The 26,496-nt window shown below is 44.1% G+C and overlaps 1 long non-coding RNA gene across 2 annotated transcripts in view; it reads left to right on the top strand.

Annotated features, from left to right (window-relative positions):
• Positions 1–26,496, top strand: part of LOC138481301 (uncharacterized) — a 369,339-nt gene that overhangs the window by 330,476 nt on the left and 12,367 nt on the right. The gene's annotated exons all lie outside the window — the stretch shown is intronic.

The following is a 26,496-nucleotide window of genomic DNA, read 5'->3' as shown; positions in this document are numbered from 1 at the left end:
ACACAAACCAACCTGTCCATCCACCCATCCTATTCTATATGTTTTTTGTATAGCGCCTCACGCCCACAGGCCTCGGGGCACTGACAAGACTAACAACAAAGAACAGAGAGTCAGAATGCTAAAGTATACTCAAAGAGATCAATCTATGCCCTTATCGAAGAGGAAAGTCTTCAAGCACTTTTTAAACTGTCCTAAGGGGGTTGTGGGCTAAAGGGTTAAAAGGGCTGGGGAGGGATTTGGGGTAGGAGTAATAGTGTAGATTAAGGGGGGATTTGGGTGGGGAACCCCCCCAAATATTTTCAAAGTAATTACTGTCGGCAAAATGACAAGGAACTCTTTGGCATAGAGATTCCCTCAATCAAATTGTCCTGCCACAGATGCCACAGTGAGCCCCGAAAATCCGGACCGGCTGCTTTAATGTCTGGGTGTTCTGGCATTGTAGATGCCTGGCAGAGCAGCCCCTTAGGCGGGTGGCAGCGCTATCAAGAGGGTGTTAAGGGGCTCATGCTGGACAGTGTGCCAGACTGGGAAGGTGTGTGTGGAAGTAACTGGTGCTGGGAGCAGTAAACCTGTGATGGCCGTGCAGCCTGTTAGGTGTGGCGGCAAACATGGATGAGGGGGCATTGTTACCAAAGGACATAGAGATTGAGCTGTGTGAGAAGGAATGGAGGAGTGATCATGTCATAGGGTGGGAGCTATGCCACATGCACATTGACTACATGGCACTGGAGCCCAGATCCTAGCACTGCAATCTGGCAGATGGTGTGGTGCCACATCATGGAGATGCTTTTATGGACCTCTATCATTATATGTGCAAGTTTACATTATTTGATGCATTGTGTCTCAATTTTTTATGCATGAAACATCCCCTGATATAACACCCCCGCTCCACTACAATCCCACTCCAACATTTGGGACAAGAAACAGGCTGTTGTTACTCTGAATATTTTGTTTTATTTCAAATAATAAATCAACATTAAAGGCGGTCTCGTAACATTGAATGCTGAGGTAGTCACCCACAATGTTCCACATAAACACCAGTAACTTGCCTACAGAAGATACATGTAACCTGCCTGCTATTCGTTTGCTAATATTTACATGCATAATGCACAGAAACATCAATTCTAATAAAAGCAAATCCAAACAACAATTCTTCAGAAAAATATACAATCTTCTCCAATATGAACATTCAATTATCACCAATACTGCATTTCAAGAAGACAGAATCTTAGGCGGACACCTTTCAAATATATAATTTGCTCAATTTTCTCTGACTCAATCGAGACGTGTTATCAGAGACAAACATAGAGTACACATAAAATGTTCTTATAGCTGAATCAACTCTAAATGATGGGCATTATTGGTTTCTAATTTTGGCATAGATACAACAATGTTTGGTAGTTTAAATTGGTCACTACGTTTACAGACTTGCGTTTCGGTAAAAAGCTTTTATTTTGTAGAACAAAATATATTGAATCTTTTAAAGGGTCACAAAAGCAGAAGATCATACAATTGAAATAGAATTGGAATCAGTACTTTATTATAATTGGCATTAGAAGTCCACTTACAATAGAATCTTTGTATTTATTAGTAATGCCATTTGGAAAAATGACGTTGGTCATTTCAATTTACATTTTCTGGGGAGGGAATGTTGGGGAGGAAATAACCTCCTCTCTATTTCACTTTGAAAGGTATACAAATCTATTTAGGATTTTATCTAATGGAAATAATGTGTTTTACAGGTCATGAAAGTTATCAATCCTTGGAAGTCTGTCAGTCATGTTACGCAGCATGTCCATAAACCCAGACATAAATTGCCCCTGTAAAAACTCTGGGAATGAATTAACACTTGGCCATTGTTACAGAATAGTATGTACTGTACAATAATAGATTCAAGGGCATTGTATTTCAAATAAGCTTCCACTAAGTTCCATTCACATACCCAGTCCTCATTCATTCGTATAGCTTGTAAACAGGGTTCCCCCAAACAACGTTCAATTCCTATCTGGGATTTAACTTAATCTTGGGGCATATACCTAGATGCACTGGGGTTTGTGTACTCACTGACAGTCTTTTACAGGCCCAAGAAAGGTTGAAACATGAACCGTTCCAGGCAATTCCGTCAGGTGAGCATTTCATTTCCGGCTATTCCATACTTCCAAAATCACTTTCAGGCAATTTGGTTGTCTTGGAAAAGGCTTCTGTATTTGGCTGCCTCTGGAAATTGCCTTCTAAGTACGATTTCCATCAGCGATATCCAGGTGGGTCCCCAATCAGCTTATCTCCTGTCGGACTGTCCCCCCTCCTCTGCTGCTTCTGCCAAACCTCTCCCTATTTCCTAAGTTTTTGACTTTCAAGACTTGCCTAACCCACCCATGCAGCATTATTTGAGCAGAAATGTCTGATTGGAAGGTGCTGGGATAGGTTCCCTTTACCCACTGACACTCCCAACACCCTTCCCTTTACTTTGACTGTCCCAGTATCATTTGCCTTGTCATAAGGAGAGGTATTTCCCTACTCCCCTTAGGAATTATGATTAAATTGGACTGAAATATGACATTCCCATATAATTTCTTATACACCAATATGTAGAGCTATTGTTACAAAATGAGTAGTAGCAGGAATACTGGAATGAGTAGTGACTAACCCTTTTACTCAGTATCACATTACTACTAACCCAGCTGTTATCCCAATCTGCAAGGTGAAACAGGCACAGCCCGACGGGTATGCCTACTGAGGGTCTTTTGGTAGCACACGCTGAGGGCAGGTTATATCTTCAAGAGGGATGTGAGCTGATAAAAGGAGCAACTCAAACTGATTTAATAAAATGGCTCCAAAATAAAAGAATGTCCAATCAAGTTTCCATAAAAAAGTGTCATGATGCCTACCCCCGGGCATAAGGACCAAGCCCATTAGCTCCGGGAGCAGGCATCCAGATACTTATTAAAACCCCAACAGCCCCGGCTGGGGGCTGTTTGGGTTCAGTCCTGGCGCCTTAGGCGTCAGGCTCATCATGGAAATCAGTCCTGGCGCCATAGGCGCCAGGCTCATAGACTTTACTTACCTGATGCAGACCATGCTGCTAGTGAGTCCACGCCAACGTGAGGCCTGGATGGGACTATTTTTCTACAGGGACTATTTTTTACTCGGGCGTGGTTCTAGGGAACTTCTTAACTGGAACTACTTTGGAGGCTATTTAAACCACGCCCGAACAACAGCACACGATTCGCGTTATTCTGCATTCAGCAGCGTAACGCTCACTGTGCCTGCAGTCTGCATCCAGTCTTCTGCCACGCCCGCCTCGAATCTGGAGCTCCTAAAACCAAGAGGAAAGAAAAGGACAAGATTAGAAAACGAACTATTTCGAATTCCTCACCTGATTTTGGATCCATCTCGCCTCCAGAACCTGGAAAGAACATCATTTCTGTACGCGTCGCATCTCCAGCTGCAGCGCCGCGCCATACTCACCAGTCCTCGCAGCATCTTTCGATTCGGCGCTGCCTCCATCATTTCTTCGCCGAACTCCGGCACCTGAGGGACAAAAGAAAACAAGGTGAGCCGAGAAAACCAACAAATAAAACACTTATCATCATAGACTTACCTGATTACCACCGGAGGCATTATTCTATAACTCTCCACATATTCATGTGCTGCACCTGCAAAGGGAGAGAAAACAACACGTTAAACACAGGCAACAATTACCGGATGGCGTCGGGTAATACAGACTCTTACCTGAGCGCCACCAACTGCCACGAGGGGTATCTTCTCGCGATCTTAGTTGCAAGACAAGGAAGGAAGGGGGGAACAAGAGTGAATCATCGGACATATTGAACTCTATGATCTTGATACTTACCGAACCTTGCCAGGAACCCAGAGTGAATACTCTCTGGAACTCTCCCACGCCTTCAAACCAGTGAAGTAACTGGCATCAACACGCCCCTGCAATCCACGCAGGATGGAGAGCTCATCATTTAAAAACATAAGGTGAGGTTTCTAAAAGGGGATATCGGAGGTGACAAGAAGGGAGAACGAGAACAGTGGGAGGGGGCTATCACTCATATTCACGGGTGGCTAAATCCCTTTCTCCACTTGCAGGAGAATATTTCTACGGATCAAGCAGACGAGATTAGGCGGGCCAGTCCAGACAGTCATCTCGGCACTACGCAACACGTTGGTGGAGACCACAGCTGTCCGGGTCCGATCGACACCCCTGTGGGAACCAGGTGAGCGTAACAAAAAGTAGTAATTTAAATAAAACAATTAATGCAACAAACTAACTAAAACACCACAAACCCACCGCTGTAAAAGATATACATGAACAACTTGATGTGAAATGGCAATGATCAGCAGGGGTGTTCAGACAAGAGATTTTGCAAAATTTTCAAAAGTTCAGGAATATGTAGTACAGGAATATGTATTTGTATAAAAGAGTGTAGAAGGGGCAGCTTAAACGCCCCAATGGTCCCAAACAGTGGAACAAAGTTGCTGGGCCTCTTCCAAGTACCTTTGTTTTTTTTTATTTTGGGGGTCAACAGCATTGAGCTAGTCTTCTAGGAGCTTCCTTAGACAGGAATTCAATGCCAGTGTAGAGCGCTGGTCGACTGGGTCCAACACGCATTGTGGTGCAAGCAGTAACATAATGTGGCATGAAGAAAAATCGGACAGGCAGGTGATGTCCAGGTCTGTGTAGCTCATACGATGCTCAATGTGGGAATCAGGGCCCAGAGCTTTTTCAGGACTTCTGAGTTGCTGGAAGTGGCAGAGAGCTCTAACAGAAGCCACGATGGTGGAACTCTTCTCTCAGTCCACCTTTCCCTCCTGACTACTCTAACTCTGGCCCTTTCAATGCATGCCTACTTCAAAGGGACACTAGTGATCAGCACCCTGGCGTGAGATTGGCTTTGTTATATCAGTGCTGCATTTGAAGCACTGGTCCCCAAGAGACCTCCTGTGAGAGGTTCCAGTGCATGGGGATGCATGTGATACGGACCGCCTTGCTGAATTCAAATCTTTTTTTCATTTTCGAATTGAACAACTGGTTTGAAAGTTAGTTTAAATAATGTGTTTTCATTATCGGGTGCATAGAAGAAGTTCTCTCAAAAATGTTAATGTTTACAAATATTGGGCACAATAAAAAAATACATACACATTTAAAAAAGAATTCCAATGTAAAATGAGCAGAAAATCTGCTCTAAAGTCCTTCTTTAAAAGAACTTGGAGGCATCCATTTTGTATCCAGAAACAGTGTAATCTTTTCTTTGATTGAATGCTCTCATGGCAGTAATCAAGCCTGAGCCCTCTCCTGGGAGCCTGCTATTGTTACTGCCTTAGAGCAGAGAATTCAAACATATGCTCACAGGACAGCCAGTCCTATGATTGTCATCCTAATACAGCAAGCAAACCCTTTTCAATAAAATCATTCTGCTGAAAAGTTTTTTTCTGTATTAGGATGACATTTGTAGGACTGCCTGTCCTGTGTATCAGGCAAACACACATCCTGTTTATTTAGCAGGGCGTGCTTGCCTTTCTCTTTGAACGGGTCTTGCACAGTCCAGCGGTGAAGCGTTAGCTCCCTCAGCCACACAACCTGAGTTGGTGACCCAGCCTGTCCTTTTTTTTTAGGCATCCAATTTTGCTTTTAAAAGCAATATTTGATGCACCAGAAAGAAACAGATTGGGACTCAAACGTAGGTCATGTGGCATAGGAGGCTAACCTTTCATTCACCAGTGGCCTGCTCTGGAACCCACCCAGTGATGGATGCACTCCAGAACGTGCCAGCTGTTATGCACAACAGTGAGAATCCCCTTTCCTGGGAGGAGTTAGTAGGAAGCCCTGTGAGAACAGGCAGCACATTGGGCTCTGAACAATAAAATAAACTTACCTGCATTGTTGCAATCTCATGCCTCTTCCATCTACACATATTGGCGATGAGTAGGCGACTGTGCAGGACCCATGCGAGAACGTACTGGAATGTGGCTTCATTGGAGTGACGCCACTGAGCCTGTACGTCTGTGCCTGAACCACGGTGTCACAGTGAGGAAGGCTGTGAACTCCAGCAGAGACTCTGAGCGACTGCTGCCCAAGCAAGTTATAGGTGCGAGTGATGCAGCTGCATCGATGCACGGTGCGGCCCAAACAGAGTTGAACAGGTGGCGCCATGTGAAAGCCTTGCTGCGAGCTGTGACATTGAGCTCGTATGAGAGGAAAGCACCTTCCGCCGTTTTTACATGCCACACTCTGGACATGAGTGTGTGAAAGAGAACCCAGCAAGAGCCCTTCAGCCATTCTACACAGCTATGTTGACGTCAAAAGGGTAAGGGTTGCTGGGCAGAAGCAACCCTCTTGTGACCTGTGGTTTATGAGGCTAACCACTTCATAAAGCAGGTGAGGTGGATTGGTTCCTTCACCTATAAGGCTGTGAAGGAACTAACCTTGAACAAGCCACTTTAAAAGGGAAAAAAGGGATTTGACATTCATTTTAAAAAGGCCTTGAAAAAGACACTTTTAAAACATTTTAAAAGTTGTGATTAATAAAAAGGGCTTTTGTCAACCCAACAAAATAGCGGAATCACAACAGAATATTGTAGAAACGTTAGGTGGAACCCCCATGGTGGTGTGCAGGACATCCCAGCCCCATGCCCATTCTTAGCTCCTACAGGCGGCCATCCCGTACCCTGGGAACAATGGACTGACTCCTTCTAAATTTATTTGCGAGCTATTGCTGGAGCGAAATTCACTGATGACTTGAAAGAAGCATTGTTATTAAACAACTTGGGGGCTCAGGGTTTGAGGATTTGTCACATGTTCCATGAGACTAACAACCACTATGGTTCTGGTTTTCAATGGCAGGAGCATCAACCAGGAAGTATGATCCTGCTATGTTGAAGCGGCAACAATACTAATGTGCTCCTAGAGGGAAACTTTAAATGCGTATAGAGATACCCCACATTCCACCACAGACATTGAGCCTTTTGTGGTGATGAGAAACAGAATGGCATGCAACCGCCTGAATCCTTCGTGGACAATGGAAACGACTACCAAGACATGGATGATTTACTGAGAAGAGTGAAGGAGAAACAAGCTAAATATAAACTACCGCTATGAGTAGTACTATAAGTACTTTGATAGCAATAAGACACCTTTAAGGGCCATGTTTAAACAATCGGACAGGGTTAGTTTGAGGAACCCATGCACAACTGTGAGAGAGTAGAAAAGGGAAAGTAGAGTTTTATACTAGAAAATGGGCAGAGGTGATCCTTAAACATCATAGTGCGTTTGTCTAATAGTATGGGAGAAACAAAAACAAAAACCCAAATATTGAATAGACCAGCGGGAGGTCTAGAGAGGAGAGAGTTATAACTTCAGATTGCAGGGATATCATTCAGGGAAAATTAGAGTCCCGGAGAAACATGAGAATATCACCTAATATCAGAAATGATATTGTGTATTATTGGTTTATGTTTTCCTTTGTGTTCACACCTTTTTGTTATTTTATTTTGCTTTAGTTTCCTGTAAGGGGAGACGTTGTGTATATCAGCTGGCAATTTCTGGCGTCCATATATCACTGAGTGGGTTCCTTGTGAGAGCAGGCCTCCGGCTGGTGCCTGAACAATAAAACATATCTAACTGCATTCCTGTGATCAAATGCATCTTCAATGTACAACACTCAACCCATTGTATGCTCAAGTTTTCATGGCAGATTGGTCCATTTTAAGCATTCCGTAGGGGTCCAATCATGGCTGCAGTGACATGAGTGGGATGATGTTAATCCCACATCGCTTTGTCTGCAGGAATTGATGAGAGGGCACAGGAAACATGAGTGGCCTAAGAAACCCCAAGATGGCGGAACTCCTCTCTTGACTGAAAATTCTCTCTGGGGCTACTCTAACTCCTCCCTGTCCCCTGTCTGCCCTGCATCAAAAGAAGTCAGTAATTACCACCCTAGTGTGATCTCACCATTATTGTGGCAGGGCTTTCCTTTGAAGTACTGGTTCCCAGTGAACCCCCTTAACGGTATATCGTGTCCTCCTGGGAATGTGACAAGCCTGGTGGGTGGCTCCTGTTGCAATATATCACAAGGAAAATGGGACTTTTTGGTTGTGTGTGGGTTTGCATTCCCTCAACCAGAGGAATTTTCTGGCCAGGACCCTATTGAGTGGGTTCCCTGGGATGCTGGCCATGCGGGACCTGGGAAAGTCCAGGGCAGACCACCAGGTAGAGTTGTGCAGTGTTGTTCAGTCCCTTCTTTCAACAGTTTCAACAGTTTGGTGGGGGTGCTTTGCTTTAAATAGATTCTCATTGGGCTGACCTCAGAGTCAGTGGTTTTCCAACAGATTATGAAAGTGTTGTTATGAGAGATACCAGTGTAAGGTAATTCCAGGATGATATATTAATTTCTGTGAGGAATTTAGAACAGCATGGTGTAATTCTTATGTTCTGGTGCAGGTAAATAATATATTGAAAGAAGCTTTGTGACAGATTTTCATTGGTGCTTACGACAGATAACAGCATGCCACTGAAATATGAAAAGATTCCTGTAGTGAAGATGGGGAGGAATGCAACCATTACAAAGCCAGATAGGGTCAAACAGGGGAGAACACTGGAATAAGTAATAGGGTTAGTTACAGATCTTACTGGCAAGATACCGGCAACCTCATAATGAGGCCCATTGTCTGCCTACATGGGACTTGAACAACCTAATCTTATCCCTATTTCTCCTACTTCAAACCATGACATCTCTTCCTTCCCATTGGCTTCAGGCAATGTTGAATTTCATCGGAGCGGCAAAGACGAAGACGAAGGACACACCTTTCCTGTTTGTGATGACATACTCAAACATGACAGGAACTATGAATGGAGAGAAGAAAACACGCAGGTCCACAGAGCCCACTGGAGTGTGGAGAGCGAGGACAACACTAGCCTGATGCTGGAAGACTGGCATTTTCTCCAACCGTGAAGTCCTAGTCGGAGGACAAGGCAGAGATGGAGAAGCACCTGTTTTCTTTGGTGGCACGACCAAGGACATGCCCTGGTGGGCCTGGAGCCTTGTAACCAATGCCAAGACTAACTCGCTGGAGAGAGCCCGGATCCCCGAGCTCTACGCCCAAAGGACATTAGCTACGGAGAGTAGTAGGATTAGGGAGAGGAATGCTCTCACAAGGATACTACCACAGAGAGGTATGAACACTTTGAAGCAAGGCTGGGAAAGCCGACTAGTTTATGGGAGCTGGAGAAACCTGAGCGGGTAAGCACCCCATGTGAATCAGAATGAGAAAGATGCAAATACTGTGAATCAAGTCTGGGAAAGCCACAAAGTCATGGAGCCTGAGAAACCGAAGCGGGCATTCACCTCATGTGAATCAGAATGAGAAAAGTGTGAACACTATGAATCAAGGCTTGGAAATCCATCCAGATTACGGGAACCTGAGAAACCCAAACAGGCAAACGCCCTATGTCAATCATTATGAAAATTGTACTAACTTTTTGCAGCCAGGCTGGGAAAGCTGACAAGGATCTGGGACCTGAGAAATCTTTTGGGGGGGGAGGGTCCAAGAGTCAGGAAACAATGATAAAGAGAACTGTGATGAAGGGCCCTGGAGAGGTCTGTGAGGAAAAAACCCTTGTTTTTGTGAGGAAAAGGGAACCATAAAGAAGAACTTTTATATTGAATAACAAAGTCTGCAAGAGCGCTGTGAACTTGGTGTTGTTATTTCAATGAATTTGGAACTAATGACAGATCATCCAAGTGATTGGGACAGGCAGAAGCCGAAGATAGAGTACAGTTTTTTCTAAGTGATAGGGCTAGATTAGTTGGACAGGATTTTGGACTAAGGACCGTTTTCTTTGACAAGCAACATTAGTTTAGCTTCTAGGTAGGAAACTTCCCTCATAGAGACAGGGCAAGTTAGGAGTTTACTTTTATTTTTACTAAAGATCCTTACAAACATGGCAGTCGTTGGTCGGAGCCCTTCATCTGGTTCCCCACATAGTGGATCCTGTCTTTTGTCTGTCTAAAACCAGAAAAGGCATGGAACTGAAGTCTCAGTGCGATAAAACTGGCTGCAGTGATCAACGATGCAATCTTACTTTGGGGAAGGAGCAGAAGGGCAATGCCTGGACATTCAGAGTGAAAAAGTGAATCAAAGAGTGAAAGGGGGAATCCCGATGCAACATATACAATAAAAGTAAACAGAAGCCAAGCGAATCGGTGGTCAGGCTGCAGCGTGGGGAAAGGGAAAGTAGAGTTTTACAATAGAAAAAGGGCAGAGGTGATCCTTAGACAACATAGTGCGTTTGTCTAATAGTATGGGAGAAAAAGAACCAAAAAACCCAAATATTGAATAGACCAGCGGAAGGTCTGGAGAGGAGAGAGTTATAACTTCAGATGGCAATGATATTGTGTATTATTGGTTTATGTTTTCCTTTGTGTTCACACCTTTTTGTTATTTTATTTTGCTTTAGTTTCCTGTAAGGGGAGATGTTGTGTATAACAGCTGGCAGGTTCTGGAGTCCATATATCACTGGGTGGGTTCCTTGTGAGAGCAGGCCTCAGGCTGGTGCCTGAACAATAAAACATACCTAACTGCATTCATGTGATCTAATGCATCTTCAATGTACAACACTCAACCCATTATATGCTCAAGTTTTCATAGCGGAAGTACTGGTTCCCAGTTAACCTCCTTAAGGGTATATCTTGTCCTCCTGGGAATGTGACAAGCCTGGTGGGTGGCACCTGTAGCAATCTATCACAAGGGAAATGGGACTTTTGGTTGTGTGTGGGTTTGCATTCCCTCAACCAGAGGAATTTGCTGGCCAGGACCCTATTGAGTGGGTTCCCTGGGATGCTGGCCATGCTGGACCTGGGAAAGCCCAGGGCAGACCACTAGGTAGAGTTGTGCAGTGTTGTTCAGCCCCTTCTTTCAACAGTTTCAACAGTTTGGTGGGGGTGCTTTGCTTTAAATAGATTCTCATTGGGCTGACCTCAGAGTCAGTGGTTTTCCAACAGATTATGAAAGTTTTGTTATGAGACATACCAGTGTAAGGTAATTCCAGGATGATATATTAATTTCTGTGAGGAATTTAGAACAGCATGGTGTAATTCTTATGTTCTGGTGCAGGTAAATAATATATTGAAAGAAGCTTTGTGACAGATTTTCATTGGTGCTTACGACAGATAACAGCATGGCACTGAAATATGAAAAGATTCCTCTAGTGAAGAAGGGGAGGAATGCAACCATTACAAAGCCAGATAGGGTCAAACAGGGGAGAACACTGGAATAAGTAATAGGGTTAGTTACAGGTCTTAAAGGCAAGATACCGGCAACCTCGTAATGAGGCCCATTGTCTGCCTACATGGGACTTGAACAACCTAATCTTATCCCTATTTCTCCTACTTCAAACCATGACATCTCTTCCTTCCCATTGGCTTCAGGAAATGTTGAATTTCATCAGAGCGGCAAAGACGAGGATGAAGGACACACCTTTCCTGTTTATGATGACGTACTCAAACATGACAGGAACTATGAATGGAGAGAAGGAAACTCCTATGTAGGAGTGTGTGCGATCCATATGCGGCAGCAAGCCCTCTGGAAGAGATGTCTGTGGGGGCACGCAGGTCCACAGAGCCCACTGGAGTGTGGAGAGCGAGGACAACACTAGCCTGATGCCGGAAGACTGGCATTTTCTCCAACCGTGAAGTCCTAGTCGGAGGACAAGGCAGAGATGGAGAAGCACCTGTTTTCTTGGGTGCACGACCTAAGAGGCATTTGAAGCTAAAAGGTGATAAGAAGCTTAAAAGGCATGGTACGCAAAATGTGTTGAGAACTTTGAGAGGAACTCAACCTATGTGGTGCTAAGATATAAGGGAATCATTTGAACTTAAGAAAGAGATACTGTACACTGAGATACATGGCAAATCCAAGAAGAAATGGCTGACGTTTGGATGTAGGGAATCCAAGAGCCATATACATGAAAGACAAGAACTGTAGGTGTTCCAAGCAAAGTTCATGAAAGAACCAACCAATGCTGCCAAAGCAAGAAAGAGTTTTTCCCATTTCAGGAAATGAAAAGACAGAAAGACCAAAACCATTGTGTTGGCAAATCTGGGACAAGGATAAAGTAGACTAAAGAGTTAAAGGATGTGAAGACAGACAGGTAGCCGCGAAACAGGAACAGAAGCCCACGAAACCAAACTCTGAGGCACGGTTAGGGAGGAGTTTTAGGACTGAAAGTCTGCTAGAGCATTGTTTAAAGTCAAGAAAGACTGAGAACATATTTGGGGGTCCCCCACTGGCAGCCCTGCATCTCAGGGTCCCTGTGAGTGGTCCCCCGTAATTGTTACTGGCACCCCGACAACATGCGTATGATTTATCGCAACTTGGGTAAAACTCAGAAAATCTGCGTGTGAACTCCTGTGAACCGTTCCTGCGCCCCGCTACGCTGCGTACTCACCCCTGAGTTAGATCGGAACACTGGCTGCATACACGCACCCCTTAATCCGACTCCCGATCTTACATCTGCGCAGTGAATCCTATGCGCAAGTGTCTGTACGCCCGCTTTCGGGTGGCGGATGGAATAAGGGATTTGCATGGCTATTTCCCTGCCAAGAGGTTGCACTGTCGGATCCATCAATACATGTCATTACGCGCATTAGTGGGCATGCAAATGCGCCACATTTTCCCTTGTTCTTCCTAATTTTCCACCCCCTCCCCTGCCCTCTGCGCAAGCCACCCCCACGCTTTGCGTGGTGTCTCGTGCAAGGCACTCAGCCACTCACAGAGACATGCTGAGCCTGCGCGAAGTCCACGCAAAGTACAAATAAGTGCTGCGCAGTAGATATCATGAACAAAAGGGATTTTGCACGCAGTTTGGCGCACTAAGTCCCTATTTGCCATACAAATAATTACATGAATCGGGCCCCTAATGTTTCACTCTCGCCATATTCTTGTCATGCTTGTACTTTTTTTCCTATTTATATGTTGGCATCGATTTTATTTTAGTGTTTTTTGCTACATCCCTTACCCCACTCCCCTTTACCCCACGTACCCAATCACCCTTCCCCATACCCCTGCATTTTGCGACATAAATAATCGGTAAAACAAAACCAGTAGTAAAAAAAATACCGGGTTTAAAAATATGCAATAAAAGGAGTGCGCATCCCGCTGACCTCTGCATATGTCGCAACTGTGCGCACAGAGTAGTGTATAACAATTGTTTCTCATTTAAAATTCTTGAGTATTCTGTCAACTAGGACTGTTTAGAACTCTCATGCCGTAAGGTCGGTTTCGCGCTTTACAAAACCTTAAACAAATAAATACATGGATAAGATAATGCAGTGATAGGACCACGGTTTAAAAAAACAAATCAAAATGCTGCAGTTTCAAGGTTGTACTTTATCACTGGGCCCTCCACCTCCTTGCGAGCAGGCCTTCTGCGGTGTCTCATTGCCAAGCTCAAGTGGGAAGGCCAGGGGACGCTGCAGGGCGAGGCGAGCCTCTATTGACTGGGAAAGACGAGCAGGCGCCATCTGCTGTGACTGTGAACAGATTACTGGGCTTCTGTCCCACAACATTATCTCTGAGGGCCTCTCCGTTGGGAGCAGTGGGAGGCGAGCGGCAATCAAGAGAATGTAGATACATGTTATGGAGTGGCGGCCTTACCTCGAGATTGTGAGAAGGGAAACTGCAAGAGATGGGGCCCGCTAAACTTTCCCTGCCCTTGCAACTTCAGCAAGTATTACACGGAGATGGCGTGGCGTATATTCTGGGCCTGATTCCCCCGTAAAAGCACGACTGAACATATACAAATCACTTAGGTCCAGGAATTCGAGGATTGAGGGCACCGTAGGGAGAGAACTTTTGACTCACATGGAAAAAGGCGACTGTAGATTCAGGTGCAACTAGGACCAAGTGAAGGGCAGTTGGGGCGCCCATCTGATGGAGCCATCCCAAGGGGCAAAACGCAGAATGGAATGCATACAAAACAACATGTGTTGTGGGGCACCTGGCATTCCTGCTATGGAGGGCCATACCCAGGCCTGGTCCTTAAATAGTGAGGTCCGTCCCTGTGCCGTAGCAGTTGCACTGGCAATTGTATCCATCACACCCCTGGTCACATTAGGTGATTTTGTAGAGCTTGCCCTTTACGGATCACAAGGGAAAATAACAATGTACCCCTATGCTCGTTGATTGGATTTTAAAAATGTTAACTGTAAAAATGATGCAGACTTTCTATAAGCACGATTTGCAAATGTGCTCATCAATTGGTAGCAGCCGAGGCAGTCGTTGTGGCCAATCAGCTTGCTCTGATCACAGGCTGAAGCCCATGATCCAAGCCAGAGTTCCGAGCAAGCTGGAAGGTGTGTGAGTGTCTCCCCAGCCAACATCCCACCACCTCCTCTTGCTTCCGGTCTCTGCTCCTTCCGCCACCCCATATCTAATTCCTCTGGCGGCATCACCACTGCCCCAGCTCCCACATCCCAGGCCGCTATGCAAATGGGAGTGGGGCTCCATGCAGCCATCTTAAGTGAGTATTTGTTTGAATGAACGGGACGTCACAAGCGTGCCTCCCATTCATTCAAACATATAGATTGCCATCCACACCGAGCATTAACAACCTGGCGTACTAATGGCAGTAATGCCAGGGCAGGTGGGGTGGATCGGGCAGCAACATCATCAGTGCCCATCGTTAAGAAAACTGCATGGTGTAATTTGTACATACTGGATGTATTTCAATATACACTGACTTTGAAGTCAGAACAAAACAGACCCAAAAATCAGCAGCTTTATGCCTTATAAATGCTGCTTCTCGTATTTTTAAAGACACGTTTCTCACATGGAGTAAAACTAAATGCTTTTGTGCTAATTTGCACAGCCCAATGCATTTGTCCTTGGTGTTCAGAACTTGAGGAACAGGCCTATAACAAATCAGTCTATCCTGGAGGAGGAACTACACCGTACCCGACTAATGAATCCAGTTTCAAAAGAAAATGACAGTCCCACATCAAACTCACCAATCCAACAAGTCCACCCGCAGAGCCTGCCTAAAGGCCGTGCTAAAAAGAATAACTCACCTAAGAGGAAAGCAGAGAAAAATCACAAAGATGATACCTGTGATTAAAACTAAACTCAACCACACGACAGAAAAGCTGGGCAGACTCTTGAAACCAAGGGTGACGAAACATACCACCAACATCACATTAGAACATTTTTTAGATTTTTTTTTCACATTTGAACATTTTTTAGAACATTTTTTCACCAAACTCGAAAAAGACCTGTTTGCCCCAGCAACTGAAATATCGGATGTAGAAATTGTAGAAGGTGTGGAACCCGATATATTAGACGGGATGTCCGCAAAGCACGATCCCCGGATTCTTCAGGAAAAATCAGAAAATGACACTAAAGGAAACCTGAGCCCAACCACTTACTCGGTAAAATGGCACTTTGGGAAATCCAGCACATAGACTAAGCAAGCCCAAAATGGGCCTCCAAATGATACTACAACAATGGAGATAAAAAAGCTCATCAAACAGATAATACTAGCTGAGGGTTTCAATTTGACTTCAACCCCAGAGGTGGTGATGAACAGGAAAGAACCCACTCTGCTAAGTAATCAAGTGTCCCTTCCTAAGCCTCAATATCTAGATAAGACAATCCAGAACTTGGTCCCCCGATTGTAAAAAAAAATGCTCTGGAACCCAAAGCTAAGCTTCCAGTAATTCCAAAAACACAAACACTAATGGACAAAATGAACCAGCAAGAGAAAAATGGGAAGACCAGCAGAAAGAACCTTTCGGCTACATCCAATTGCCAGCCACGTACTCCTTTGCAACCCAGAAGATCAACTGACGCGGAGCATACAACGTATAAGACCTCACCCAATAAAAAACTAGACATTTTCGCAATCATGTCGTTGGTGACAATAGCCCTTGCTCCGTTTGGCAAATTATACGAATCATTAGTAGAGACACTAAAAGATCATACATTTATAACCTAATGCATTCAAAACTCACACATCTAGAAGGCTATATAATGGTCATTGAAGCCTGGAAAACGAACAGAAGAGACCAAGACACAATGACAGAAAATGACCAAGTGGGTGATAAAATGATGGATTCCCACAAAGCCAAGTCTCAGAACAAGAAAAGTGTGGCAACCATGGGATCTCAAACAATAGAGACCAACAAAACTCAAAAAATGGACCAAGTCAGAAAGACAGCTGAACCTGGCCCATCGACTTTGGAAGTCGGGCCAAGACCCGTCGGCCAGAAAAAAATCAACCAGCCAAAAAAACAGAAGTCTGCACTACCTGAGAAATCCAGCACCACAACAGAGAAGGTGCTTTCACAGAAATCTTTAAAAAATAGTGAAACCTTGACAATGTTTCCTGAAAAGCTCCAGAAACCAGCAGGGCAAAATGGTACCAAGACTCTGCCACTTTTGTCGCTATCGCGACGCACAAATCATCAGAAAGGAATTGCAATAGCCGGATAGGATACTGGCTTAGCACCAATTTCTGAACCACCGAAACATGTAAAAGGAAGGCGCTCACTCCTGGTAGTGAAGGAACCAGCACCTAAGTCAATTGACACAGAAACAAACATAATGCAAGAAGACGCAGATGCGATACATAACTTGATGGAGATCAGCCAGTATACTACTGAAGAATCGGAAACAGATATACCACCTGCGTAAGACAAAAAACAAAAAGTGTGCTTCACTGATGATACTCCACCCCAGTGTGAACAAAATGGAAATCGGCATTAGTGGAGCCCAGTTCTCCAACTTTTAGAACATTAGAAGAGAAACGTGACACTCTAATGAGACAAAATGAATCAACCAACAGTAAAAGATCTCACCATGAAACAAGAATAAGTAATGAAAAAGACCGGAAACGAGTCATGAGATCCAGAAGTCGGCTCAGCCCAAATGTAGAGGCTCAAAAGACCTGCCGGAGCATGGTCAATATCCAAAAAAGAAGAGGGAGTGACTACAATACACATGAATACAACAACAAAGTCACCCATGAGAACCGAGAAAGGCAGCCAACTAAGTGGGCATGGAAAGCCAATTCTCGATCGAAAGATACAGCACTTCGAGAGAGTGCTCTGTTCACACACAAAAGCAGATCGACAAGAACCCTGAAATTGGAGCGGAAACTAAATAAGGAAGACAGGTTAATCTTGAACAGAAACACGGTACTGGACCTACTAAAACATATATCGGAATTGAAGAGTCTCAGAATAGAGGATATAAAGATCATTGAATTCACTAGAAGCGGATGCCCGGACAGCATTTATGAACACTTAACATTGCCAAGCGTTAAGCTCATGCTGATAAAAGCTGCTGGAAAATTACAACGTATGGGCTATGATATCAGAGAAACATCAGTAAGGGAACGAGGAATAGAGAACTCGAGTCGATTGAGCGCAAAGCATAGGACGATTCCTTCGTCCGAAAAGCAAACTGTCAGACGATACAGATCCAGGGCGATCCCGACTCCAAGAGAAAACCATCACAGATCCTCTCATCAAAATAGATTTTCAACCAACCACAATTCTAGAGCTGTGCAAGAATAAAATGATATATCAAAAGAGACCCATTGCTAGAAAAAAGAGAAGGTGCAAAGTCTAATGATTATCACAATGATCACATTATATTCACAAATATGAAATTTACGCTAAAACAAGAAAATCATAAGGAGAGATACATTCCCCCGGTTAGAACATACTCAAAAGCACTCTCGGATCAAGAACTAAAGAAATGGGCCTGGGTTCCGGGGGCCTTAACTCATAACCATCGTAAATAGCAACCAACTCCTGCAGGTTCATTGTCGTCCTTAGCAACCCACTTGGACACCCATTTGAAAAAAAACCTGATGCCCGGATCCTGGAACACCAGAGGGTTTACACACCTCACCAAGGAAGGAGACGTCAACTTGGGTGACTTTGACCTGCTATGTTTCCAAGAAACTTGGCTGCTAAACACTCCTAGTCTGGATGGTTACGATATCAGCCTAGTGCCGGCCTTAAAGTGATCCAAAGGCAGATCATCTTCGGGCCTCATGATGGTGGTTTGCTATGGTAGTCCTCTACATAGGATGAAGGTTCTTACATCAACCACCTTCGTACAGGGAGCCCTACTCTCATGGACGCATTGCAAACCCCAAAATATGCATATTGCCTCAGAGCTGCTTCTTGCAATGAACGTCCAATGGAACCCACAAGCACTTACAACAAAGTCTTTTCTTAACACCATCGATGCCACCATTGAAGACGCCACCTCAGCCCACAATATGAGCCACATAATCATATGTGCAGACTTAAATGCTATCTGCTTAAAAATGGGTGATATGAAAAATGAAAACTAATGGAGCAGACAACCACAAATACCAGACATTACACAGATGCATGGAAGTGCGGCGTAGCCTGGGCCGAGCTAATGGAGTCAAGGGACCTTTACAATTTACACTCTTTAACAAACAAGACAAAAAAGACAGTCGGACTTGGGAAAGAGACGGCTCTAGGCGAAACATAGACCACAACTATACCTCAAAAGAGCTCTTCTCTATTATTACAAATTTTGAAGCGGTTGCAACGCAACATAGTGACCACAACATCCCAATGTCCACCTGGCCACTTTAAAAACCAGCCAACAAACAATGAGAATACCCTTGGAGAGTGCCTCAAAGGGCTTCGGCCTGAAACTAATGAAGGAAGCGATCTGTTCTATTACAAGAACCTATAACGCCCAGAGCGATCAGAAGACATCAAACAAGCTATAGCTTTTTCTGGGTATCCAACCACTCCTTGATCCATATCTACAACCAAGGACGGTGCGAAATCAATATCCTCAACAACATCTACACGTCCACAACGCAGAAATAAGGGAAAGGAGGAGAGTGATGAGGCGTGCAATAAGGCACGCAAAAACCTGCCCTTCTGAAATCAACCAAACCCAGGCAGTAAAAGCCAGAAGCACATATCGAAACTGGCTAAGAAACCATCAATATAAATTGTATAAAGAAGATTCAGAAAACATGCTGAGAGCTCTCTCCAGTAGAAAAGTTAACGACTTTTGGTCACTGGTCAAAGAGACCTCTTCCTCCACAGAAAACAATTTACAAAATTGCGTCAGTGCAAACACTTGGGTAAGACATTTCAGAGAGCTATTCCATCAAACCAACGACATGCAAGGTCCAGACTGCAAATTCCAACAATCTGCCTGGGACATAGAACATGACAAAGAAACGATCATGACCAAGATCAAAAAGCTAAGCAACTCGAGAACCCCGGGACCAGACGGGATTACTAATATCCAACAAAAAAAAAGATTTGGACAAGTGGGCAGTACTGATCAGCAAAATCATTGGGAGATGTATTACTGCAAAAGCAATACCTGCTTCATGGAAAAGGGCAAACATCGTCCCTATATTAAAAAAAAGTGAGAAAGATGACCCAAAAAACTATCGGCCAATAGCCCTATTCGACGTGGTAGGCAAGCTGTTTGGCTCCCTACTACTCGATACATTTTCAGCTTGGGTTAGAACGGCAGGCCACGCTGATACATTTCAGTCAAGGTTTGTAAAAAACATGGGCACACAAGCAAACATCATGCTGATCAGCATCCTGAAAGCAAACGTCCTGGAGGGTCGTCCATGAATTTTCATCGCTTTCATTGACCTAGTGCAAGCGTTTGACAGAGTAAACAGAGATAAACTGTGGTCAAAGCTAACAAAATGGAATTGCCCTAGTTCACTCCTGGTAACCAGTCAAACTCCTCTACACCGACACCTCCATGCGGGTGAGACTCAATGGTGCTGGCCAACTCTCCGACCCGATAAAAACAACAAAAGGAGTAAAAGAAGGGTATACATTGGCACACGCCCTTTATAACGCCTACATGGCGGACATTGAAGAAATAGATGACAACATCAGATCCTTCCCACCTACAGTGGGTGAGGAAAAGATCCCTCGTTTGATCTATGCTGATGATATAGGGCCTCATTATACGGTAGGCGGTAAGGGTTTACCGGTACCAGTATTTTACCGGTACCGGTAAATCTTTACTGCCTTACTACGAGGTCCCTTTGCGGGTTGGGGAATTTAACGCCTGCTTTTTGCAGGCGTTACAAACCAACCCGCAAAGGGACCAGTAGAGCTAATTACGGTACCGCAATTTGCGGTACCATAATTAGCGCCTTCCCCATTCCCATAGAGCCCTATGGGGCAAAAATGGGAATGGGGAAGGGCAATGGTGGAAGGGGGAATTACCGCCCCGCCAACCTTGGAATGGGGCGGTAATTCCCCTTTCCACCAAGGCGGTGCCGGTATTTTACTGGCATGAACCATGGTTCACTGCCTACCGTGTAATGAGGCCCATAATCTTGGTGGACCATACAAAAATAGGCCTTCAGCGCCAATTAGACAGCTTGAGGCATTACACCAAAAGAAACGACTTGGAAATTAACATCAACAAGACCAAGATTATGATCATGGAAAAACCTACTAGAAGGGTGGAAAAGACGCTTTGTCACTTGAAAGAAGAGAAACTGGAAACCGTCAAAGAGTTCAAATATCTTGGAGTGACAATAAACAGGAGTCCGGTCGAAATACTGATCCAAGAAGTACTCTATTCCAAGATGACTGGACTAGCGTCGTAAAATGCGGCTCTAGACAGAAAATTTGAGCGATTTTCTCTTCTCCTAGCACTAAACTTTTACAAGGCAAAAGACATTCCCATGATATCATATGGAATGGAAGCAATCCCGCAAATACCTACAGGAATCTGGAACAAGTTAGAAGGATTGTATTGGCGTAACATTTTGAAACAACCAAACGGCACGCTGATCGCCACCATCAGAAAAGAACTTAGCCTAACATCTTCAAAAGGGACCATAGACAGAAATGGCTTGATGTTCTACGGGAAAATCAAGAGAACCACTCGCACGAAGCTGCTGGACATCATCAGAAAAGAAATGGAAAGTGGAAGGAACAGAATGCTAACAGACTTGGATGAAAAAAAATTGACCCTTCTACATGACATGGGATGCTCAAAAGAAGAGCTAGACTTCAACCTGGAAAAAGTGAAGGAAAAACGCAAAAATTGGGACTGGATCCAAATGTCTGAAACAGCTGCTAGTTACAAAATAACTTCACACTTGCCATTGAACCCGCAAAAAGTGGACACTCCATCAAAATTCTTAATCAAATTCCCTGACAGGATTCTGCGGGCCACCTATCTAAAAGCACGGCTAAATGCCCTAAAAACAAACGAGATCCTGTCCATAAGGGGACAATCCACCTCTGACTAATTTCGCTATTGCCAGGACAGTTCTCAGAAAGAAACAATACATGCACCATTTCACCATACAGGCACACCCAGGCAGACACCCATACATGTAAGTGTGCACCCTTTCACCATACAGGCACACACACCCAGGCAGAAACACATACATTTAAATGTGCACCCTTTCACCATACAGGCCCAACCAGACAGCCACCCATATATTTAAGTGTGCACCCTTTCACCATACCGGCACACCCAGGCAGCCACCCATACATTTAAGTGTGCACCTTTTCACCATAAAGGCCCACAAGCACACCAAGCCAAGCATACATTTGAGTGTGCACCCTTTCACCATACACTCACTCAGACAGCCACCTATACATTTAAGTGTGCACCCATTGACCATACACTCACATATGCACACCCAGCCACCCAACATTTAAGTGTGCACCCTTTTACCATAGACTCACACAGGCCCACCCAGGCTGCCACCCATACATCAGGCACTCACTCATTTGCACACATTACATTATATACAGACACACTTATATGCACACACACACACATTTAAAGAAAATATATTTTCTTACCTTTTATCCGTTGGTCCAGGTAACGAGGCCTTCAGCTCCCTGCAGCAGCCAGGAACGCTTGCTCTCGTCATCTGCAGAGGATCTTGAGGCCTCCATGTCATGGGGTGGAGGGGAGCCCTATTGGCCCTCTCCCAGGACATCTACTGGCGGGGCCCAGCCCCCATATTCATTTGTGTCGGTTTGCCTGATACTGATTCCTGCCAGGTGGGGCAGTCTGCGAGTCTCCTGTGCCGGCAGCCTGACTTTCCACATGCATGCAGGTCCCCTTCATGAATCACAGGACCTGAGCATTAGAAATACTAGGCACTGAATGCCACAAGCAATTTGCTGTTTCTATTAGGCATATAGCTTTTTTTTTTTTTAACTAACAGCCTGACTCTTTTAGATCATCATGTAGGTAGCCTTATAGAAATTAAGGTGGTCCGCAATCCAATGGGGGAGGCAGCTTTTGGAGCCAGGGGGCGGATAGCTCCCAAGGAGGCACCAGGATTTTAAATCATTCATGGATGAGTCCTCACAGGTGATGAACGTGTTCAGTGGAGGGGTATATATATTTCATCAAATGAATGCGAGGCACTGAGCTTAATGAGGGAGCCCCAAATAATTAAGGGGAATTCAGAGGGTTCCTCAATTAGAAAAACTTAAAAATAATGTGCTGAAATTATGCATTTGCAGCAGAGTTTTTGAGAAAAGTGAAGTAAAATGCCATAAAATTTAGAGTTGGTTCTCTAGGATAACATGAAAACATTTAGCAAATTCCATGTACTCTAAACAGAAGAAATGTACACCATTTTCATGAGGCTGCAACCACAATCTCTGTTTGCCAGGAATCACCATTGTATATCACATGCATGAAGCTGCTGCTGCCACAATCTCTGTTTGCAAGCAATGGTCACTGTATATCACTTGCATGAAGCTGCTGCTGCTACAAACAATTTGCTTGTAATATTCATTGTAAAACAAATGAAGCAGCTGCCACAATCTCTGTTTCCCAGCAATGCTCACTGCAAATCACATGCATGATTCACGCTGCGGCGGCTGCCACAACCTATCTATGCCAGTAAGCTGTGAAAACCGACAGTAATCAGCATTACTCTGCTCCCTACCCTTCAACCCCCACCATAAAAATGCATGCACACACACTCATTCCCAGACACACACACACTGTGATGCTAAGATACACACACAGCTACAGATTTACTCAACTAATCTTATATGCATGCACACACACACATCATACATTACATTCAAAGACACATACACATCATACAAAAAACACACTTACCTTAGTTCTTCTCTCTCTAGAAAGCAGAGGCACACAGAGCAGGGTCCAAGGCACAGGTGCATCACAGGGCTTCGCAGAAAGGAACAATCTTAGGTACCCAGTGCCAGTGCAGCCTGTAAGGACTCGAACACCTGAGCACGCTGGTGCCATGTCATTGAGCAACGTGGTTGCTCAGCAACCTCCAACGAGCGTGGTACTGTGCTGAACATGTTGGCTGGCGATTTATTTTTTTTATAAAGGAATTGAACAAATCAAGGCGGGTGGTCAGAGTGGAACACTAGCCCTGTGGGACCCAAGGAGTGTTAACCTGGCAACAGGGAGGAGCTTAAGGGGTAAACTGCCCCCGTAGCTGTGGCTGTGCCATTGCTGTGACCTGTGTCTCTCCAGATAGTTTGGACTACAATACCCATGATCTCTCCCCATTAGCCACGACGGTGTGAGCTGGAGAGTGAAAGGATGCACACTCCTGCGGTATGTGAAGATGTGCATCAGAGATAGTGTTTGTATGTTAGCCTCCATTCCACCAATGCAGCTAAAATGTAAACCTTTCCTTATAGAAGAAGGCATGTATATTTAAATGCAAACGCTTATGGATTTTGCCAGTAATTGTATGAGAAATGAGACATTTTGCACAACCTGTTTTAAGATATATATGTCTGACATAGGACCAATGTAGACCTAGCATCGCTGGTCCACATGCTGCTAGACTAGTGTTGCAAATATTTTCCTGGACAAGCCTTGCCAAAGTATTAACATAATACCCCTGATTGTTGTTCCTGTCTGCCAGCATTCATCTGCTATGGTATGTTGTTTAGCTGATTTAGTTCCCTAAATAAAAATAAATATATATATATGTGTAGTTTGCTTTAATAAGAAGAAACCAATCCACACCGAGTGCACAAAAAGAACACCCGTGTTTTTCACATGAAGGGCCTGATTCTCAGAAGCATGTTATAATGGTGCAATCCCATAGGAAAACGCCCCATGGAGCGTGTAATTTACAGAAATTGCACTTTAGAAAAACAGCACCTATATTTTCTTTTCTTACCTTGTTTTTGTAGTCACCTCCTGTCCATTTCCGTTTCTTTTTTGCCTACATGCAAAGAATTGAGCAGCAAAAATGGAAATATTTGTAAAAAAGAGTTTTAAAGCAGCTCAAATAATGCCCAATCTAAATTGTCCTTTTTAACGGCTATACAAAATGTCTGGGCATTTTCTCAAAAAGGTACAAAACACCAGTAACATTTCGTGGGATTGCTTTAAAACGAATGGAGGATGCCAATTCGAGACAACGGTCCAAGATATTAGGATAGGGCCGATTTTAGCCACAGTGCAAAGTGTGTCCCACAGGGTGAGGATGGGAAGGTGCCTTGGCAAAGGGGAAGTTTGACGAATTATCTGAAGAGAAGGAGGCGGGCAGATGAGCAGGCCTTGGAGAGCTGCTTGATTTGAGTTTTGGTGAGTGGAGGAAGGGTCGGACTGGGACAAGAAATAGGCCGGGTCACTCAAAAAAAGTGGTCCACCCCTCGCCTCACAACCCCTGACCTCTGATGACATCACCGGAAGTGATGTCATTTGACTCAACCCCAAAGTGACATCCCGGGAAGCGATGAAACACGACCTTTCACCCCTTGACAAAACAAGAAGTGGCATCAAATAGCATTGTTCCCAAGTACACTAAATTACTGTGATTCCTAGCAGACGTCCAAGGCCAAATGATAATATGTTATTGTATAGCACTTACGCTTAAGCTCTTTTTTTATAAAACAAATATGCATATATTATCACCCAACCTGTGTTGGTACTCATTTATCGACCTAAGAAGGATGAAAGGCTTTTTGAAAAGAAAAAAAAATGAAAAAAAGATTGTTTAAAAAAATCAAAAAAATCTTCCAAACAGGCCCAGGCATAGACAGAAACCGGCCCCCACTCACCAGGGACGATTTCGGCCCGTTCACCCTGAGTGGAGGTGGTGCAGGTGGGGGCTACGTGAGGAAACATTCAGGCGAGACAGAATAACAGGAGACATAGAACAGATGAAGCGGGGGAGTAGCTGAGGAACAGGGGGGCACGGGCGGAGCCCCTACCTAATTTGTGGAAACGTGCACATCAAGATTTACTTACATTACCATTTTGAAAAAGTTGCATGTTCATTTTGTTATTGCAATAAAATGGGCGTTCCTTATCCCTTTTTCCTTTATTGTTATGATGTTACTATTATTTTGATTACATTACTATTCCTGGAGTTTTCATTAAACACCTGCCTTCCCTTTTTTGTTGCACTTCCAGTCTTAAACACCCAAATGGTAATAATGACTAAAAAAACAGACAATTGAAGCAGTTTGATGACTCCCATTCACCAACGCACATCCATGTTAACTCTCGTGAAAACCATGTGAAATATTTTGAAAGAAAACACTGCATTAGGCCTTAGGGTTCATAAATTGTTTTATACGGATTAATATCACTGTCTTCAGTGAAATGAAATGTGCGTTATAGGACTTAACTTCTGCATAAATGAAAAAAGTATGTGCTTTTGTCACTGTCCTCATCGTGAAAGAGACCTAAAAAGTTTCTCAAGTATTCAGTTATTTTTTTTTCAATTTCGTAAAGGTAACAGAATAAAGTGTATTACCCAAATTGACCTTTCTAAATTGACCTTTTGTCCTAATTGACCTAAGTGGTCCTAACTGACCTTCTCACAATTGACATGTACCTTTATTTTAGTTATTTTATAAATGTGTGGGGTAAGTTTGGGAAAATAAATAATATAAGGGAATTGGGTGGGGGGTTGTGGGAGGGTTTGGAATGGGTAGGTGTTTGCGGGGGGGGGGGTTCCCTGCATATATGTCCTAATTGACATTTTAAAAATCAATTCTCCCGCGATCAATTGTCATTAGGTCATTTTGTATACATTCGAATAAAGCACTTCCTGATAAGAAAATCATCATTTTAAAGATGCAAAGACCTGTGAGATTATAATGGGCAAAGTGCAGAAAGCAACTGGAACACACCCAGAACATGTGAGCGAGATGAGGTATCACTGTGCTTTGTCTGATGGAGTGGCTTGTTTCATGGGTTTAGTGTGTGCAGTGCTTCAGCAATGCATTTGTGAAGCGTCTCAGCTTCTTCATCTGGGAGTCTGTGATGTAGCGCTGTTAGGCTTGGTTTGATGTTTTCAATTAATGCCTCGGGATGCTCCAGGTCCGGAGCATTCCAAGTTCTCCCGGTGAATGGTGCTTTTTTCTTTTGTGCAGGGAGGGTGCCGGTTGGTCTGTCCATCATGAAAAGGTGCTATGGAGTGGTTACTCTACACTAGGTGGATGTGTGTATCTG

This window comes from Ambystoma mexicanum, chromosome 5p, assembly GCF_040938575.1.
Source record: "Ambystoma mexicanum isolate Mex_15411 chromosome 5p, UKY_AmexF1_1, whole genome shotgun sequence".
In the NCBI taxonomy this organism is placed as follows: Eukaryota; Metazoa; Chordata; class Amphibia; order Caudata; family Ambystomatidae; genus Ambystoma; species Ambystoma mexicanum.
Note: the sequence above shows the minus strand (reverse complement) of the source record. Positions and strands in the feature narration are given on the sequence as shown.